Source organism: Sinohyriopsis cumingii, chromosome 1, assembly GCF_028554795.1.
Source record: "Sinohyriopsis cumingii isolate HCF-2022 chromosome 1, ASM2855479v2, whole genome shotgun sequence".
NCBI lineage: Eukaryota > Metazoa > Mollusca > Bivalvia > Unionida > Unionidae > Sinohyriopsis > Sinohyriopsis cumingii.
In genome coordinates this window covers 64,337,607-64,359,578 of record NC_142961.1, presented here as the reverse complement: position 1 = coordinate 64,359,578, position 21,972 = coordinate 64,337,607, and the positions used below count along the sequence as shown (strand labels likewise).

The 21,972-nt window shown below is 35.7% G+C and overlaps 1 protein-coding gene across 1 annotated transcript in view; it reads right to left on the bottom strand.

Moving 5' to 3' along the window:
* Positions 1–18,646, bottom strand: part of LOC149807005 (very long chain fatty acid elongase 2-like) — an 87,832-nt gene extending 69,186 nt beyond the window's left edge. The window contains exon 1 of the mRNA XM_089960557.1: positions 18,324–18,646. The gene's annotated coding sequence lies outside the window, so the exon portion shown is untranslated. The remainder of the gene's footprint in view (positions 1–18,323) is intronic.
* Positions 18,647–21,972: the final 3,326 nt, after the last annotated feature.

The window sequence follows — 21,972 nt, the reverse complement described above, 5'->3', positions numbered from 1 at the left end:
AAATATAACATTTGGCATGATGGTAAATTATATCCTATGGTGCCGTTTTCCTTGACTGATATTGATAAAAAAAACTTTAACTGAAATTATTTATGAAAGAGATTTCAGATCAAGGGCTAACGAAATTAAAACTGAGTACACAACTACATTAACGACATTAGCACGTTTATTTAAAAATTATATCCTGGAGTATCCCAATATCAATCTGAAACATCAGATCATTGCAACGATACAACATTTAAATCAAATTATTTCAGACCTTAAATATTTTAATCAGACTATTATTGAAGTAATAAATGCTAGTACTTATGATATAGGAAGTAAAGTGGATAAAATAACAACCATCAAACGGATATACATCAATCATTATAAGATGAATGAAGCAGATTTATTACATTTTACACTATCAGGATTTGAAACCAGCGAATTGATAAAATCACTCAACGATATTATCAACAAGAACTTTCCTAAAATACTCGATGCATGGAGAAAAATAGCCCCACCTCCAACTGTTCTCAGATATAATAATGATCCACACGGAGGCGACAAACACGTATCTCCGGGAATCGTTAATATAACCAGCACGATCGTGGTCTATCTGGTTTATGACGTAATTGATGGTAGCTATCAAATAGATCTCGGAAAATCAAATCAAGCTCAACAAGGATATATTTTATATACATTCATACCACAGGTATCCCCTGGAAGTTTAATCGTGCAAGAACCAACTAATCCTGTGTATTTGCGGAGTCACAATAATGTGTTAACACGAATAAATTTTAAGCTCACAGAACACCTTAATCGCTTAATTGACCTACGTGGAGAAGAGCTTGTAATAAATCTGTATGTGAAATCTTAATTAATCAGGTAAATATTATATATTGTACCAGCATGTGAAGGTTTTTATACATGACAAAGAAGTACTTGAAAACGCCATCAGAACAGCGTTTCACAACCTCCAAACACAGAGCAATTTAACGTTAATTTAGTTATTGATGAATACGGAAACGAGGATTTCTTATTAACACAAGAACAGTTAGATGAGCTCCGTTGAGAACATATTATCGCGATCATTTGTAACAGAGATCAGATTCTAAATTATACACACTCCTGTATTAAACTCGATCAACTTAAAAAAATAATATTTCAGAATAAATAAAAATATTTCTAAATAAATAAATAAATAAAAATATTTTTATTGTTTATACAAATTAATCAGATTGTATAATCTGAAACAATTTATTATTATTCTGAAATATTTTATTTTTTATGAATTCGACTCTGATGGGTAAATTAATTAGCTTTGCAAAAACAAATTATTCTGAAATATTTTATTTTTTTATACAAATCAATCTGATGGGGTGATTGGTACTCAAAATTATGCAAATCAATCAATTTATTAATTCTGATGGGGTAATTGGTACTTAAAATTATACAAATTAATCAGTTTTCCAAAAAATACTACAAAAATTTTTTTATTATTATTCTGAAATATTTTATTTTTATTCTGAAAGATTTTATTATTATTCTGAAATATTTTATTATTTATGCAAATCAATCAATTTATTAATTCTGATGGGGTAATTGGTACTCAAATTCGTGTAAATCAATCAATTTATTAATTCTGATGGGGTGGTTGGTACTCAAATTTGTGTAAATCAATCAGATTTGTAATTCTGATGGGGTAATTGGTACTCAAATTTGTCTAAATCAATCAGTTTTCAAAAAAATACTACAAAAAAATATTTTATTATTATTCTGAAATATTTTATTATTCATGCAAATCAATCAATTTATTAATTTTGATGGGGTGGTTGGTACTTAAAATTATGCCAATTAATCAATTTATTAATTCTGATGGGGTGGTTGGTACGGAAATTTGTGTAAATCAATCAGTTTTGTAATTCTGATGGGGTGGTTGGTACTCAAATTTGTGTAAATCAATCAATTTATTAATTTTGATGGGGTGGTTGGTACTTAAAATTATACAAATCAATCAGTTTTCCAAAAAATACTACAAAAAATATTCTGAAATATGTTTTTATTCAGAAATATTTTTTTTTTTATGCAAATCAATCAGTTTTGTAATTCTGATGGGGTGGTTGGTACTTAAAATTATGCAAATCAATCAGTTTTGTAATTCTGATGGGGTGGTTGGTACTTAAAATTATGCAAATCAATCAGTTTTGTAATTCTGATAGGGTGGTTGGTACTCAAATTTGTGTAAATGAATCAGATTTGTAATTTGGTACTCAATCAATCAGATTTGTAGTTTGGTATTTAAAATTATGCCAATCAATCAGATTTTATATTTCAGAAATAAAATATTTCAGAATATTATTACTCAGGGTTGCTTTGGTAACTTGTAACTTCGTTACCTGCTGACATAATTTTTCTTAAGTATCTTATGCGGGTACTGATTGTTTTTTTCGTTTCGTACTCGTTGGATAATCCCGATCTGACCTTTTCTACTGCAACAGAAAGAGGAATAAATTCATTTACTTGATCATCGCTCACCATAGCTAGTGACTGAAACATAGCTGCATGAATCCGCTTTATGAACTTATATTGAGATGATAGAACATACTTATTTTCATTTTTAAGTTCTTCTAACGTTTCAAAATCAGATATTATTTTTTCAGGATTTAGTTCATCAGGTATATTAATTCCGTTTTCTTCTAATTTTTTAATAGCAGAAATAATGTCTTTGATATTTTCATGGTTCATTATATAATATATAAATCTCTAAAATAAAAAATATATCCCTATGGAACCCCTATCGAGTGTTTTAGCGAGTTCGGAGGGATGTTTCAAGGATGGCACAACATATAGCATTTACATATTTACAACCCAGAACTCGTAGCTTCCACCGCATTCAACCAAGTTCAACGGGCAGACGAAACACTGTCCCCTATGAGACCCCTAACCCGTCAAACAACGGTCTAGAGGCCCAAGAGGATGAAGACAATCCCCATTAAACTCGTAGCTTGCCACCGCATTCTACCAAATTCAACGGACACACGAAACACAATACGTAGTTTTTATAATATATACAATGAATGAATCAGCATATACAATGAATAAATGAGTATATACAATGAATGAAGGACGGCACAAACATACAATGAATGAATGAAGGACGGCACAAACATACAATGAATGAAGGACAGTACAAACATACAATGAATGAAGGACAGTACAAACATACAATGAATGAAGGACAGTACAAACAATATAGGCTCAGCAGAACACCCCCCCCAATAATCAACCCGTGGGTGATACAAAACATGTATCAACCACCAGTGATTGTGGTTGGAGGGTTCTGCTGAGCGGGTGGGGGGTTTTGGTGGAGCCCCCAATTATTACATAAATCGCAATTATGCGCACCACCGACAGTTGTCAGCCATGGGGATTCGATCCTGGACCGCGAGCGTCACAGTCCAATACGTTACCGATTGAGCTGTCGAATCAGTTAACAGTATATGTTTCAGAAATTATTATATAGCTAATAATCACTGAAAAGGAACTGATTTCAAATATTTTTGCTCAAAATACAATTCTGAACTCAAGAAATACGTTTATACAATATATTTTCACCAAACAAGTTAGATATATAAAGCTAATATTTTTCTGGATAATAAAAATAATTAGGGAATTCCCTATTTACTATGCCGCTTATGATCCACGCCATCTATGATAGAACAACCCGGTCTAGATCTTACAATGACTCCTCTTATACTAACTTAACTGCTAGATTTTTCCATCCTCCCCTATAACTGTTCAATGGAGAAAGTATATTACGAGATTTCCCACTCGTAAATCTGTATCCGTGAAAAACACAGTCAAGGGAGTATTTAGTTGTAAATATTACTCGATAAAAAAAAGAAAAATAAATAACCACACATACGTACACAATCTCTTATTATATATATTTCTGCACTGAACAAGGAAAATGCAACTGATTTTTAATTCCAAACACTATTATGCACGTATTTCTGTAATCGAGTCAATATATGCAGGACCCATGTACTGTACTGTGGATCTAAAATTAACCCGCCACGATCGATACAGATTAGACGCTGGTTTCTGCACTCAGTAAGCTGAAATGTACATGTCATACTGCGCTCGGTTTTCTGTATTTTAGTTGAAATATACATGCATTTTATACGCTGTCTATATATAGCACGCTGTTCTAAATGTTTCACGGACAGAGCAGAAAATACACGGATCTAAACATATAACCGTATATTTTGCAAGTTAGAAACCATAAATATCTTTCTACGGGTACAGTTACTATGTAGATGATTAACGAACTAATTATGACCATATACCGAGAAAAGCAATATATCATAAAATTACTTCCCTTCGCTCAAGTCGAAAAATAAGTAGTATAATAATGAAAATTTCTGACAAAAAAAGATAAATAATTAAATAAATAGTTAATAAATATAATAATTGCTAGTGATGATAATTATTGATATCAGAAGGTGATTCTCTGTTTATATTTTTTTTGAGAAAGCAGATCTGGTTATATTTTCTGCGACGTATTTTACCATACGCGAGTTAATATCAAAGTATTTCGCAGCCGCGTTCATTGATTGAAATATAATTTCTTTGTCAGTTTCTATGTTTGTGGATTTTACCGCCCTCCTTACAATTGTTCTCTCATATTTACCAGTCCCTCCCCGTGCAGAGTTTTCGCTCTGTGTGACAACTCGAAGGTTGGATAAACTATTATTTTGAGGATCCCGTCAATATGATCGATCACAAGACCATCTTTGATCAACCCCTTGTGACACTCGTATATGAAACGATGACAGAGATAATTTTTCTTCCTAACAGTAAACATTAGATAACCAGTATTAGTAACAAAACCAACCGGTACTTGTTTCTGACAATTTCTGATCACACCATCAATATTTGATTCGTAGTTTGTTATGACAGGATGTGGGACAAATTTATTTTGCTCCGTTATATAATAATATTATTTGTTTAAATCATTGTCTGAAATCTTGATATATAATCCTCCACGGATTTTATAGCGTTTTCACTGTTATTTTTTTTTTGGTCATAATATCTCTTAAGTTCTCTGAACCGTTTTGCACCGCAATTTGCACATAACCCTGTTTTTCCTCGCACTCCAACACCACATCGCAGACACGGTATTGGTCCTAGACTTTCCCGCCGTATACTTTGTAAGTGCATCCAACAAAATTCACCTCTGCAGGATTTGTTGCAGCGATTTACTGAGCCGATCATGAGCCAAGTACAATGATTCATCATGTATACATAATATTTTTATTTAAATACTTGTTTTAATTATATGAACGAGTTTAAAAGATTATCCCAAACTAGGCCTTCTAAATATAAATTTAATCTCGACAGATTATCTCCTGACTCACCAGTACGAGATTTGGTTGATCCGAAAAATAAAAGTTTGATCTCAAAATTTCACGACGCCAAGAAAGAATTTTACACAGATGGTGCATCTCATGTATGGTCAACGTTCAAGATTATTCGCAATGCTGTCAAGGACGTTACAATGAATGACAAACGAGCGGCAACTATCATTAACTACATCACTGAGTACGACGGCGATCAAAAATATTTCTTCAGAGTAAAATTTATTGTGTTAAAAGAAACAGGTAGTTGGATTATCCGTGATAAATATGATCCTGTCCTTGGTAATAATAAAACTGTCATATTAAGTAAAAATTCCAAACCGGGTCTATTGACTGGTATTGATAAACCGTATTATGAGCGAGCATACCCTGTAACAGCAGTTATTTATGGAATCTATGAGATAAATAAAAAAACCAGCGTTGATAAACTGGCACCAATGAAATTTTCAAGATTAAATTGTGTAGCCGAACGAGTAATAAAACACTTTACAAACGCGATGCGTGGAAACGGATTAACTGATTTAAGACGTGAAAAAATAAACTCGTGGGCTGATTCAGTTAAGGATACCAGTGCTACAATAAAAGATGTTGCTGAATTAGGAAAAATATTAAAATTTCCAATAACAGTATCAACGATAACCGGAGAAATATTATACGAATCAAAATATAAATCGAAAGGAGTTCTAATAAATATTATTGATCATAATGCGCATGCATGGACCAGCGCTGTAACAATATTTCCACGTGATCGAACTGTTAGATTTTACCCCCCAGATAATTCTGGGGGAGGCATGTTTGATTTTATTAACGAAATAAGTAAAAACGATCCTGTATCGGTATGGTTATTTAAAAGTGATGAGGAAGGTGAATTTGATCAGTTTGTTAAACCGAACGGTGAAATATATCGAACAGAATCTCTCCACGACGAGATGAAAAATCTCGCGGAGAAGTTTTTCACGGAAAATACTGACAAATTACTAATTGTTTCACCGTTCCATCTGTTGCGGCTCATTTTGGTAGAGAAAAAAATTTATGGAAACCAACACGATTTGATTTACTCGAGGACGTACGCGCAAGTTGCGTCGAATACGGACACGGTGGATTATGGAATACCAAGTATAAATACAATGATGTTATTTCAGTTGATATGGTTGCATGTTATCCGGGAAGTTTTCTAGGATACGGAGATTGTTCTGTGTACTTTAAAAGATTTGGTCACCCTACAAACGAGATGACGCGAGTGCCAATTAATGGACCATTACCTGATTTTGATCTGACTGGATTCGCTTGTGTTGAATCATTCGAGTTTAACGAAAATCTCCACCAAATTTGTTATGTTTGGTTTGGTAGACATTTTTGTGAAAAACGTTGGGTGCCTATAGTTTTATCACGATATATGCTAGATTGTGCGGTACTGACATCGTTGATTGTCAGTGAAGCAATTATATCATATCACGCGCAGACCGAAGTTTGGTTGCCCATGCCAGATTCTATTAGTCTCGATGAAGTTATTAAGGAATTTAAGGAAAAATGTCCTGGTGTTTCCGAAGATGATATTATCAAAGAAGCTCCTACAGTTCTCGAGATTAAACTTAAAAATAACGATAAAACCGCAAAAAGATCTCGGTAGAAGAATTATAGGTAAATTTACTCAGGGTGGTGCATATGATCATAAAAGACATCACGCACGATTAATTCTAGATGATGCCGAATACGATTTTATAATTGCTGATACAACAGCGAGATATATATTTGTAAATCGAGAAAGTGTTTATTTATCCGACGGAACAAAATTGGGTACGATCGTTAGTTACATAAATGATGTCTCCCCACAGTATACTCATCTAAGATCTTCTATGTTGGCTTATGTTTCTATAAATTTATTATTGATGATTAATAGATTTCCTGAGACCGCAGTCAGAGTCGCAACAGATTCGTTTTAAATTTCGAGTAAATATTTAGAGTCTGTTATGAAATTTACAAGTAATGATGAACGATGGAGTTCGTGGAGAATAAAAAAGGAAATATTACACAATTATACAGAATCAGCAGGTGTTCCGATGAGAGATTTTTATCGTAAGTGTAATATCAGAAATGTCGAAAGCGCCGTCAGTGAGTGATCCAATAACTAGATATAAGACAGTATATCTCAATGGACCTGGTGGATGCGGCAAGACGACTCGAGCAATTAATGTTTTTAGAAATTCAGATATGATCGTGCTGAAACCCACACATAGACTTGTACGATAGATGAAACAGCGGCAAGTACAATCGTGCACGTATCATAGTTTCTTTCGGTGGCGCGGGGATACATGGACTCCTGAACGAATGGGAGAAAAATATATACCTAAAATAATTATTTGGGACGAGATATGTACGGTGTCATTGGATACATTAAAAACGTTTCTTGATTGGTTGTTGAAGAAAAATACCGCTATAATAATGTGTGGCGATCATGGTCAACCGCCGCCTTTTGTTGGACCATCTCCACATGATTGGTTAAAACATTTCGTTGATTATTACGAAGAAATAGATGATGATCATAGAGCTCTTGATGAAAATTTAAAGGAGTTTAAAAAATTAATCAGATTACAATCAAACAAAATTCAGTGTGAAATAATACGCGGAGTGATCTCAGAGACCTCAATGAACGATTTTTTGAATTTATGGAGACCCAACGATTTGACAGTAGCAGCAAGAAAATAATCAGAGACGCTTTACAACAACAGTTATTTCAGCTGCATAAAGAAAAATATTCAGAATTGCCCGTACCGTTATGTTATAGACCATCAGATACACGAAAACAGAATATTAATGTTGATATTCCAGGGCAGACTGAGAAGCAAAATCTCGTATTAAATGATATTGTCGCTGTTGATATCAGTGTTGTCGAAGATGCATTACGCGCTGACAAATCTCCATGGGTATTGGGATACGCTATGACGATCCACTCGTCTCAGGGATTAACTATTTCTGATATACGAGTTTGGATTGTAGACGATCGTATCGAGTGGTCAAATTTAGTTTATTTAGCGGTATCAAGGGTTAGAAAAATATCTCAGTTACGGAGAATTATAATTCCTGAAATCGTTAATAAAACCAGCATCATCATCGACGGTGATATAATAAGAAAAAAAATTAACAGGATACAAGCAATCTGATAAAAAAATAAACGCGACTTTGATCTTGATGTTGAATTTATTATTGAGTTAAAACAGCAGCAGAATAATAATTGCGCAAGTTGTAATTGTTATAATGCTGTGGAGGTACTCGAATAATGATTCAAGACAATTTACCGTAGACAGAAAAGATAGTACTCGCGGTCATACACGAGAAAATGTGATGTTGACCTGTCTCGAGTGTAATCGGTGTTAAGGCGCCAGCGCCTTGGGTGCTAGTTTAGTGATCGCGGTGGTAATTGTGTATCCTCGGGAATTACTTGTAATTGTTCACGTACAAAACCACGTTGAGGAGCAGTTGAATCTAATCTGTAGATTGCGGGTCTACCTGAGGATCTTGTCACGGTGGATATTTTGTGTGTGGCAACACTCCAAATAGGATCAGTCGCTCTCGCTTTACCACCTTCGAGTTCACCAGGCTCGTATAAATACCTGACAGTGATATTACCTAGCACTGGCTGTGTTAAATCATGTCGTTGTATTGGTATATTTTTTTTTGTAATTGCATTAATGGGTTTCATGTTGGTCGTTCGAGTGATCTCGTTATTTAACGCTGCTATCACGCTTGGTAATCTTGCAACCCATTCACGAGATCTCGTATCCTGAATAAATTCCTTTGCGTATTGATATCGAAATAACCGCTCAGCGAGTGTTCGATTAAATCGTTCAACAATTGCCTGATCGCGATGAATTGCAGTATGCCCTCGTCGTATTTTGGTATTATGTTGCTTCATCAACGATGATACTGGACCAAGAAATTCCTTGCCAGGATCAACTTGTAATAGATTTGGCCATCGTAATGGTCCTCGTTGATAAATTCGTTTAAACGCATCGGCTACTTCAGATGATGCTTTCGTTGATAACGGTTCTGCATCTTTATATCTACTTGCAACATCAACAACAGTTAACGCGTATTTGTATGTTTTTCTACGTACAGTATCGTGTGGTAAAAATAAAATATCTGCTTGATGAACTTCATTAGGAACATTAACATCGAAATACGCGTACTGAATTTTCTTAGGACGTGGTAGATAAATTTGCCATATCGCTTGCCTGGATAACCACGCTTTAGCAGTAGAATGTTCAACCGCTGCTGCATCAGCAAGTTTACTAATTGCTGCTTTACCTTTCCAGTATCCTCTTGGACTATAATAAATTAATTCCATTATATATTACCAGACCCAAGCGCTAATTTACCTTTCATCGCGGATCTTACTAACCAATTAGCTAATTTTTCTTTGATATTTTTATTTTTTATGGAATCTAGCGCGTGAATTAATTTCACATCTGCAATATGCCTGTCTTGTAGATTTTTACTCTTATACACAACATCATGAGCGTGACAAGCTCGATCAATAGTGTTTACTGGTTCCTCGCCTGGTTTTGGTTGATCCTGATTATCAAGTCTGATATCAAGTTTGGTACCAGGACCGCAATAATTATATCCTGGTAGATGTTTTTCTCCTGGGTATTTAGCCCATGGAGTACCTGGAAACTTTGACATCAAATTAGCAATATCACCACCGCGCTTATTAGGTAAAAACGAAAATTTCTTTCTACCGCATATAGAACATTTTCCACCATACGCTATCTTTTTATTTTTTGTTGTAACCGTAGCTAAATCAGTAGTTGGAGTTTTAGATCTACAACGTAAACAATATAGATTCATGATATAAAATATATGGATATAATTGATTTCTCAGCAACTCGGCGACGAGAGCCAGTTAAACACCACCCTGCGTTACCCAATTCCATCAGAATGATTATCATAGGACCATCTGGATCGGGTAAGACACAATTACTACTTAATTTGATAATGAGATGGTTGAAATGGGACAAATTATATTTGGTAGCACCATCCGTTGATGATCAGAGGTGTTATGAAGTATTAAAAGACTTTAACGAAAATGCAAGATTAATAAATGACGGTGAAAATATTATTAATTTTATAACAGATATCGAAGAAGCACCGTCCGTAGATGATCTTGATGGGTTTATTAATAATTTAGTTGTATACGACGATGTGATGCTAGACAAACATCCAATCCAGCCAGGATATTTTCTCGTGGCAGACATGAAAATACAGATGTCATTTATGTTACTCAACGATACACACAAATTCCGAAAGTGATCAGAGATAACTGTAATATTTTAGTTGTGTTTAATGGCATAGACACACATACGCTGCGAAATATTCATCAAACTTGGTGTGGTGGTGACATGGATTATAATAAATTTAGAAATTTCTTTTCACGAGCTCAAGTTGCACACGGATTTATAACGATAAATTTACATGATCCAAAAACAAGATATCGTGTCGGTCTTGATAAAATATTTGGATAAAGTAATAGCAGCAGAGAGGGCGCGACCTCAATAAAGTGTCCACGTGGTAAAATAAACCATTCTACGAACAACAAAAAAAAGACAGCGACGGTAAAGTAACACCAATTTGAGAAATCTTTGGAAGATTTATTTTTGCTTCAATTTGTGTCGACGCTTTTGGTTTAATTCGTGTCGACGCTTTTTTTTCTTTGTTCGTAGGAAGGGTTATTTTTAGTTTTTCGACGCTTTTTCGATCTTGGTCTGTTCGCCCTCTGTGCTGCTCCAAGCCGACCAGTCCTAACACTAACCTCTTAATGCTGAGCGCCAAGCGAGGCAGCTTTTAGTATCATTTTTGTAAGTCTTTGGAATGACTCGGTCGGGGATGGAACCCACGACCTCCCACATCCGAGGGCGCAGGCGCATGCTCTAACCACTAGGCCACCGGAGCGGTTCCAAATAAACGTAAACATGAAGTACAACAAAACAGAATATACTGAATAAATATGCTAATTTTCTGGAAAAGGTATATGAGATACAAAATAAAAATAACATGAGAATCGCGCTTTCTCTCAATTACAATATTTTTTGTTTGTTTAAGGAAATGAAATCTGAGTGCCAACAACACAAAAAGACAGCCGACCAATGTTCCGTCTAAGGTGAGCGGCTGCGCGTCCGCGCAGCTTATTAGAAAATGCCGCGCAGCAGTTTCAAAGATTAAATTCCACGCACAAGTTTTGGTAGCAAATACCAAAGTCTAGTTTAGTTTAGTGTTGCATTCGTAATCGTAGCATGACATTTTCATTGCGATAAAGTATGAAAACTTACGTGATTTCTAAGCCATACATCTTCTTTAATAAAAAGACGTTAATACAAACGTGTATGTAGTCAGTATTTACAATTTACAATCGGAAATGTTTCTGAAACTTCATTTGCTCATGCGGAACTGAAGCTGCTCAAACAACCGGCAGTTCCGCGCACACGCTCTACCGATTCAATTACCGCAGCTACCTCGCGATAATCAAGATTCCCAGAGTAAATAATAAATTCAAGAAAATTATAAGTGGTAGTTATTTTCATGGAAATACACTGAATACGCGCAAAAACAAACCACTAAGTATTAATTTCATAACTGAAATGTATGTCTTTATGATATAAAATATGAGAAGAAAAACCACTGAGGTATATAACAGACTACTATTAATGGTAGGCTACAGCATATAACAGGCTAATACATATGGTAGACAACAGCATATAACAGGCTAATACATATGGTAGACAACAGCATATAACAGGCTAATACATATGGTAGACAACAGCATATAACAGGCTAATACATATGGTAGACAAAAGCATATAACAGGCTAATACATATGGTAGACAACAGCATATAAGAGTCGAATGCATATGGCAGACAACAGCATATAACATACTAATATACATGTTAGATTTCAGCATCAATAAATTAAGTCTGTTTAATTTGAGGTATTCAATTATAATTATTTCTATTTTTAAAAAATCAAGAGGTTAAGCAATTCTTTAAACTTGAATAGTTGTTTGTATTATGTCTGTGTAATTTTTATTTTATTCTACAGTTCTTTCATGAAGAAAGGACAGTCATATAAACAGTGGACTTCGTCCTCCAATTTTTGGGTTTGGCATACATTGTGTAATTTCTATTTATTCTACAGTTCTTCAGTAAAAATGGAGAGTCACATAAACTGTGGACTTTGTCCTCTAATTTTTGGGACACGAATTAAACATTTGTTCAACTCGACGAATATTTCCCATCCAATGTTTAGTTGTTTTCATATTCTACATTTTGAAATAAATTTTCTACAGTTATCAGGCAAGCATAGAATATATAATTTAATTAAAGTTCAGTTTTAAATATCATATAATTAAAACCTCAAGATGGATTATTCAAATGAATATATTAAGTCTGAATGAATTGATCCGTTAAATGTCTCTCAAGTTCCTCAAATAACTATAATGGACCCTACGTGAATAGTTTTGTTCGTGTAAAATATATGCAAGAACTGTGTTTTGGGATTATCTTTCGAACCAGGATATTTTTTCTCTTTTATCTCAAGATAATATTTAAACCAATATAATATTCACAATAATTTTTTTTCTTCTTTTATAAATCAGCGCAAGAATATTTTTCAAGTTATTAGAAAGTCTTAATATGTTTGTTTAGTTTTTTTTTTACTCCAGCCCTCCCCCCTCCCCAAGAAAATATCAAATGGTTGGGTCCCAGGGAGGAAAATCTTTAAAAAGCATCCACAAATGTCGCAGAATGACGCAAGTAACCTTCATTCGGTAACCTAGGCTGATAGACTTAGACTAGTTACAAGCTTCAATGAGTATTAAAACAAACTGAACTTAGAATCATTCTATGATTTATCCCTGTAGGCAAAAGCCCAATCTAATTCAAATCAGATCTCCACTGTCCTGGGTGAAGATCTGACAGCGACCGCTTAGAGGTCATGTTTTTATGACATTTGAGTTAGCCAATAGAAATGTATCTGTCAGAAATATGAAAGTGAATCAAATCGTTCGGTACACACTGATGCTCTTCGTGTATACTGCCCCATCTCCCCAACGCGAAGATTTAAAAAAAAAAAAACTTCATCTGATTGGCTGATAAAATTAACAATTATGGTAATAGCATAGGTCGCCAGAATATGAGCCCTAAGCGGTCGCTGTCAGATCTTCGCGTAAGACAGTATAGATCAGATTTTAATCAGATTGGGCAAAAGCTTAGCTTTCCGATTTTTTTTTTTTTTTAACGATAACTGATTCCATTATGCTGACGCCTCATAGCTCCATCCCAGCATGTCATGCTGGTTAGGACTTAGTTTGTTATCCCTTGTCATCCCATATAAGTGTTCTATGTTTGAAAAATAAAGTTAAGTTTAAATTTTGAAATAAATTTTGTCAGGGTTGCTGTATGAGATGGATCATAAACACGCGGCCCGCAAATTGATTGACGTCACAAGGTATCATGAGAGATAACAAAAGTTGGTTTCCTTGCCCTATCCATATCAGTTCCTTACATTAATTGTTAAGTGACAGTTGCCAAAGTCATTCTTTGCCCTTTTGTGGTGCTGTTATGCATGTAATTGTTGTATTGCATTAAGTTCTTAGCAAAGCATATTATTAGAGTTGTAACTCCGATCTATTCATATCATTTTTTTAAAATAGAAAATATGTATTATTGATGTTGAAATATAATATAAATAAAATAGAAAATAATGTGTCTAAGTGCTTGTATTTTTGTTTATGCTTGTGTGTTTGCAGTTTTATTAGTTTTATTTGTTGTTTGTACACCTTGTCGCACATTCACTAACAAATGGATTCTTGTTTTCAGTGTTATATTCTTATGATAATTGATTCCACTTTGTAATAAAACACTTCTTTCAATTACCAGAAGTTTTCATAATGATATACGCCGACACGTTCAAGTTCACGTATTAGTTACATTGTGCTCGAAATGGATGCCATATATACCGTTAAAAGGGGCGAAGAAAAGGACTCGAAAGCGCTTTCTCTGCTATTCCAGTACCGCCCACCACCACCCACCCCACCCACCCACCCACCCCCCCCCCAAAAAAAAAAGAAGAACCGATATACTTTATTGTATGACTGCGGTTTTCTTCCGATAGTTATATTACCAACTCTCTTCATTATCCAGGTCACTCGTTTCTCTTGTGCATATCTTTCCCGGCACTGTTTTTTTTTTTTTTTTTTTTAAAATGTTACATCAACTGTGAAGGTAAATGTAACAAATTTACATACGTATCCTTCCCCGGCTCCGTGTTTTTAAAGACTGGTGAAACCATGGATTCAGACTAGGAGAATCTATGATCCAATTGGATGCCAGACAAGACTGACACAACAGTTCCATTATGTAAATCGGCTCTCCCCATACGATATTTAAATAGTTATTATGATGATAAGATATATTTAACGTGTGGTATACTAGATTTAGAATTGTGTATAATTGTGACCTGAATGTGTCATCTATCAATGCAAAATGTATTAATGAAGGATTGATCAGTTATTTTACCTGTCAGTTAGGCACCAGGCAAGACTCAGTAACTCTCTTGTTATTTGCACTCTTTATGCAGTGCCGGATCATCCATTAAGCATACTAAGCTCGTGCTTGTGGCACCAAGCAAACATGGTCACTTCAATCTGCATGTACGCGTATTTTGATTTGGAATGATGGCAACACTGGTATTCTCCTACCTTTTTAGCTTTTAATATTATTTTTTTTAGCTTAACATTTTGTAGGAAAGATGGGGAGGGGGCACCATAATATTTCCAGTGCTTAGGGCCCTGGAAGACCTTAATTCTGCACTGTTTTTATGTATGAATTAACGCCAATGTAGCCGGAAAATTTCCCAAGTGGTATCGTCATTACCAAAGACATACCTGATATTCGTTTATTATATGCAAAAAATGTGGAAAATTTAGGGGACACAGTAATAAGATCAGAACGTGCTGCGAGTCACAGAGCAGTTTTGTTTGATACGGCATCAAAATTAAGATCAATAAAAACAAAGATGATTGTCTTTAGAAATAGTGGACCACTGTGAGATTAAAAAAATGTGGAATTATCAATGAAAAAAGAGAAATAGTTCGGTTCGTTAATTTAGGACATCCACACTAAAAATGGAAATGGGCGCAAACTGCATCAGCATCACAAACCTAAACGATAGCTAGGGACCGACCACTTAATTTTCGCTGGTGATATGAGGAGAGGGAGAGAAGGGAATCTTGTTTTTTTCATTCTCGCTTGGATATATATTTTTTCTTTTATCTCACAATTTTTTTTTGCAATTAACAGAATAGACATTAAAAAAATTTCTCCATAAATCATAACAATACTATTTTTGAAAGCTATTGAGAGTAGGATTGTTGTTTTAAACAAAAATAATAGGTCCCTTACCCAACCCATCGAAAATTAAATGTCAGTCCCTTAATTTAGCAATTGCTCATATGAAAATTTGAACGTGTGAAAATCTACCCTATGTCCGACATGTTACCAACGCTATGCTATGAAGACAAAATCTGGTGTTGTGAATATTGGGACACAATATATAATGTGCATGCAAACTCGTGCAAAGATTTTGAGGTTTAACGTATACTGTATGCCATGTGTAGCTCTTGATGAATGTGGTAGATTCCATATATAGGCAATATTTTGTGTTAAATATATTGAATATTGGCGTGTACTATCGCATATGAATAACCAGTGATACCCACAATAAATTATTTATTTGTAGAGAACACCCATTATAGACAATTGAATGCCTTATAAAACGTATAACTATGCTTCAGCATACCTAGGTCATATGTAGGCCATATTACGTACGAAAATCAACTGATAAAGTTTGATGTTCATATCGACGGTTAGGACTTTAAACAGCTCAGATATACTACCCATAATGTCTACATTATGAATTCCAAAACCAAGTTTCAGTGTCAGTTTAAATACATATTAAACAAAAAATGGAATCGATAATAACCGCATTGTAAGAAATTTGTATTTTTTTCTTCTTCTTTTTTTAAATCAGGAAAACGATAAAAGAGCCTGATGCGTGTTCTGCTTGACCAAGCCACTTCAGTGTCACAGATGGATTGTCTCCCTTGACCAGCCACCTCCAGTGTCACAGATAGATTGTCTTCTTTGACCAATCCACTTTCTATATCACAGTGGGGTTGTATTTCATCAACCAACAGGTTAATCACCGGTAAATTTCGCATGTAACTTTTTTTCTGAATATTCTTTTTTTTCGCGTATGTATTTTGAGTTCATTTGTCTTAATTTCTTTTTTAATAAGAACAATATTTTAATGGAATTTTTTCTCAATAAATAGCTGTATGCATGTAATTTTAATAGATGTATGGTTGGGAGGGGACATATATTGTACAATTTATTATCAAAGTGTTACACTACCTTGTCCTATTTAATCTTCCATAAACTTTGTAATATATATTTATTGGCAATATATTATTCTAATTAAACTGTATTCACTAAGTCGATTTATAATATCTAGTATCTCCCCCTCTCTCTGTCTCCTAGGAGGTCACTGAGGGAGACTGGAGTAGTAGCGACTGAGTGGTCAGCATGCCAGACTCGTGTTCCAAAAGGTACGGGTTCAAGTCCTATGTTTTTGATGAGTCAGGATGTCAGAATTAGTTGCTGTTTTGCGTCCTTGCGCAAGGTAATTTATTTTAACTGCATATGACCTAATTACTGCCTGTAACACTTTACAGACCACCATTACTGATGCATCGTATAAGATATTCTTGGCATATTGATCAGTAGTCATGAAAACGGACAAACGGCCACTACTTTCTCCAGTCACATTTATAGCTATGGGAACTGACTATTCGGCAGTCAAAAATACTCATTGATTGATTGCGGCTGTACTGTGCACCAGCACTGAAGGGTACATAACGACGCCAAAAAAGGTTATATGACAAATGATTGATGTATGAAAAGAAGTCCACTATCTAGGAATGATAAAAGACAGAACAAAACGATGTGATGGTGAGGATAGTATATGGAGGTTCCCGATCAACGGGAAATATTGTATGCAAAGTGTAATTAGATAATAACGATAATTTAAACCCTTACCAATAAGTATTTTTTAAATGCCAGGTTTAAAATCAGTGCATGGTATTTTAAAATCAGATGTAAAGATCGTAGTTTGCTCTTTAACACCGACATGAGTGGGTAACCAACAGTACGAAGAGTATCCTGACATCTTGTAAATCTTGCGTCAGATTGAAAGGTATAGTGATTCAAAAGATTAAACCCAATGTATAAAAGATTAAATCAAATATGTTAACCACCTCCCCACCCAACCTTAAAATTAAACATGAGAAAACTGGGGTAAGAGTAGGGGTTTTTAACAGTTTGATGAACAACAACAAAAAAAGTCAGGCCATCCCTAGGATGTGCTGGACCCAAGGCAGCATGCTGGGCTCCAATGCAGCATGCCATGTGCGGGGCCCCAAGCAAAAACATTGCATTGCGGAGATGATTCCCTGATAGTGTGAGGCCTAAGGCGGTTTCCTCGATCGCCCTGCTCTAGGGCCGGGCCTGAAAAAACGTATGCCTCAAAGCGTTTAAAATGCACGAGCTTCAGTGTACTTCGCCCCCGGAGCCAACAGGGATTCCATTTCACACACCCATTGTCTAATTATTTACGCACCCACCCACCCTTCCTAACGTAATTCCCTTGAAAACCGTATATTTTATATTGTTATTGGAAACAGTTATGGTATTCTATAATATTAATTTGGTCTAAGTTCAAATTTGACTTTGTTTAAAATGATTTAACTGTGAAATGGGACTGTCGTAGGGTGTTAAGAATTATATGAAGAAAATCAAAAGCACACTTACCTGTGCAGATCTAGTAACCAAAATAGTGCGTGTGTTAAGTTTCTAAGGGCAAACGAGACAGCTTATTTTGTCGGTTCATGCCGCGAACATGTGTTTGACCCGGTAGGATTCACTCTCGCCCTTGCGCAGTAAACATACCACTCCCAGTTAGCCAATAAGGTTTCAAGCTGACTATGGGCTTATCTTTGACCACAAAGGTCGATAAAATATTGTCAATCCGAAAGTACTTGTTCTATTTTCCGACTTTTTTCTTTCAGTCATGTTGAGCACTTACAACACAAAACAGACACAATCGAAGAAAAGTGGTACTGCGACTTGTCCAATGGTATGAAAAGATACGTGTTTTCCATGACTAGACCACAATCCCCTTCCCGTTTCGAGTGGCTAGATGGTGAATATAACGGTCTAACCTTAATAGCAGAACAACTGTCGAGCAGTAGCATCTAAAATTGACTGACCTTATGACCTCTCTCTCTCTCTCTCTCTCTCTCTCTCTCGATCGCGATTTAACATTTATATATGTTGCTTTATATTTGTCTGACTAGACTTATGTTAAAATGTATAAAAGCACTAACATGTCTTTACCTAAGGCACCATTCATAATGTAGGTATGGACGGTGTTAAAATACATTAAAAAGGGGGTTGTTGTTGTAGGGGTTTAACGCCATTTTTCAGCACACGATAGGCTATACATGGCGGCCAGTATTAATGGTGGAGGAAGAACCCGGGAAAACCCCGGAAAGAACCACCGACCCACGAGAAGCTACTGGCAACCTTTCTCACATACCCACATTGGCTGAATCCGAGACTCGAACCCACGCAGACAGAGGTGAGATGGCAGTGATCCGTAACGGAGAGCGCTTTAGACCACTCGGCCACTTAATAAAGGGGGAGTTTTTGAAATAGAATTTAAACTTTTCTAAAAAAGAAAAAAGAAGGAAACTACAGCAAGATTCGTTAGTTTTTATTACATGGTAGATAGTTATTATTACTAATATGTTATTGTTGGATTTAACGCCAATTTCAGCACAAGATAGGCTATATATGGCGACCAGTATAACTGGTGGAGGAAGAACCTTGGAAAACCCCGGGGGGGAAACACCGACCCACGAGAAGCTACTGGCAAGCTTTCTCACTTACCCACGTTGGCCGAGCCTGAGACTCGAACCCACGCAGACAGAGGTGAGATGGCAGTGATCCGGAATGGTGAGCGCTTTAGACCACTCGGGGACCCTCCTATTATGTAATGTCATCTATATCACAACACTTGCTTTTGGGGCTCGAAAATTTCATTGTCGGGGAAGGGGGCCTGAGATTTTCTTTCGATCAATGATATTATTTTCTTCTGTTACCACTTGATATTTCTTTTTATTCAACTTACATAATTGATATAATGTTGTGGGGATTTTTGCTGTCAGTGAGAACAAAAAATTTCAAACTATTTGAGAGCCGGGAATTTTTGTTTGTTTCTTTGTTTGTTTTTGCTGTTGTTTTTCAAAATCCAAACCTCCCACCCCCTTCTCGTTTTTCAAAATTCAAACCTCCCACCCCCTTCTCCCTCCTAAAATGAAACGACCCGTCCCTTAAAAATTAATCGTTATTTGTTGTACACGCACTTTCCGAGAAGACTCTTGGGTCAGGAGGTCTTGTTTTGCTTCCTGCGTATGTTGGAGCGTTGGCGTTATTATTAAACTGTAGATACAGTAAATTGTTTTAATACATTTTGTTTGCCTACTCGCGCAGAGGTTAGGTTGATGTTGTGGTGTGTGTGTGTGTGTGTGTGTGTGTGTGTGTAAATGAATTTGAAATGAAAAGAAAAACAGCGAAATCATGCTTTTCTATAGACTGATTGCAATTTATTTTACTTTTTTTGATCCCTGTAACACTGTATTATTGACAGTAATTACCTGTTTAAAAATAACTATATTATATTTTTAAATTTAAAATATTGAGAAACGCACCCTGTTTCTGCGTTTTTCTCAGCCATTCACTGCTAACAGCTTCGTCTACACAGGGACAGACTGAAACACAAAACTTTTCTTTATAATTTACATCCATACAACGTATCCAGTCATATCTAGGCGTTCAAAGTGTGTCTCAGACGGTGTACAAGTGAACGCTGTACATTGTTTGCGTAGGTTCACACGAACAGCATAAAATCAATCTCAGTCGGCTACCTTGGTGTGTCCTTGACTCGCTGGTCAAGGCATTTTACTCGATTCGCCTCAGTGCCCCAACAGGACATGGCATTCACGTGTTGCACTACCGTAAAACAGCCTAAGTCCAATCAAAATAATGCCCGTACTGATTTACGTTTACATTGTACAGTTAACCTGTTTTTGAGGATACTCTATCGCATTATAGTCATGGACATGGAAAGTTTACCACTGAATAAACACTTATTTTTACTTCCATTTGCACTGGACATACAGGGCTGTTTCAAGCTATTTGTCAACACATGATAGTCTATTCATGGCGGCCAGTATATTTTTGGTGGAGGAGGACCCCAGGGAAGAACCAGGCATCGACCCACGGGAAACTACTTGCAAGGCCTCTCACATACCTCGTTGGTCGAGACTCGAACTCGCGGGGTCAGTTTTATTGATGTGTTGACGTCATTTTTCAGCACATGATAAACGATACTAGTACATATGCATAATTTGGTGGAAGAAGATCCATGGAAGACCTCGAGAAAAAGCACCGACTCATGAGAAGCCACGGTTTAAGCTTTTTCCTATATCCACGTTGGCAAAGCCAATACTATGTGGCTATGACCTAATACACTGAATCTAAGTCAATAAAATGTTATCAGAGTCGGCACATTGACCTTATTTGTTGTAAGGGTTTTACAAACAGAAATGCATACAATCGGGAAGTTTGATAATTCTGACGTGAACCGTGCGTGATAAATGAACGCATCACACACAATTAAACCAAATAATTAAGCGTGTAATAGATGTCACAGTAACCTCCTTTTGTGCAGACGATGTAGTCATCAAGATAACCTCTTTACCATGCTTCATAATTACAGGTGTAACTTTATGTATACAGTATGCAAGAAAACAATTTGTGGTCATAATCTAAATGCAAACGTTGAACCTAAGCCAATAAAATGTGAAATGTAGGTCACAGTAACCTTCTTTTGTTCAATGGTTGGTACTGGCAGCAATGCATACAGTAAGGTAGTTTGATGATTCTGTATCAAGAACATAGCTTTAGAATATAAATTAAAACATACATTTTAATCGCAGTCTTTAAAGCGTGAAATATGGGTCAGTGTGCGATACTTTGTGATTAAGGTTTATTGGTCTTCAGGATGCATCATCTCGTTTCATGATTCCAGGTATAACAGTGCTTACACGTTGTGCAAAAAAGCAAAACGCATAAATCTTGGGCAGAAACTATTGTCCGTGCACGTATAAAGTTAACCTTTCCTTAGTTCGCCACTCACACACTTTTGCTTAGGACTCTGTCAGAGGTGGGAGATGTATGATCTCCACTTCTTATGATGCTTTGGTTATTTTTGTCTAGGAGATGATCGACCACAGTATTATTGCCCAGATCGAGTAAACAATAAAATAAAATATTAAATTTATGGATGGAATAACAGAGATCCGATCAGAGATATAAAATAGAACAACACGAGCCC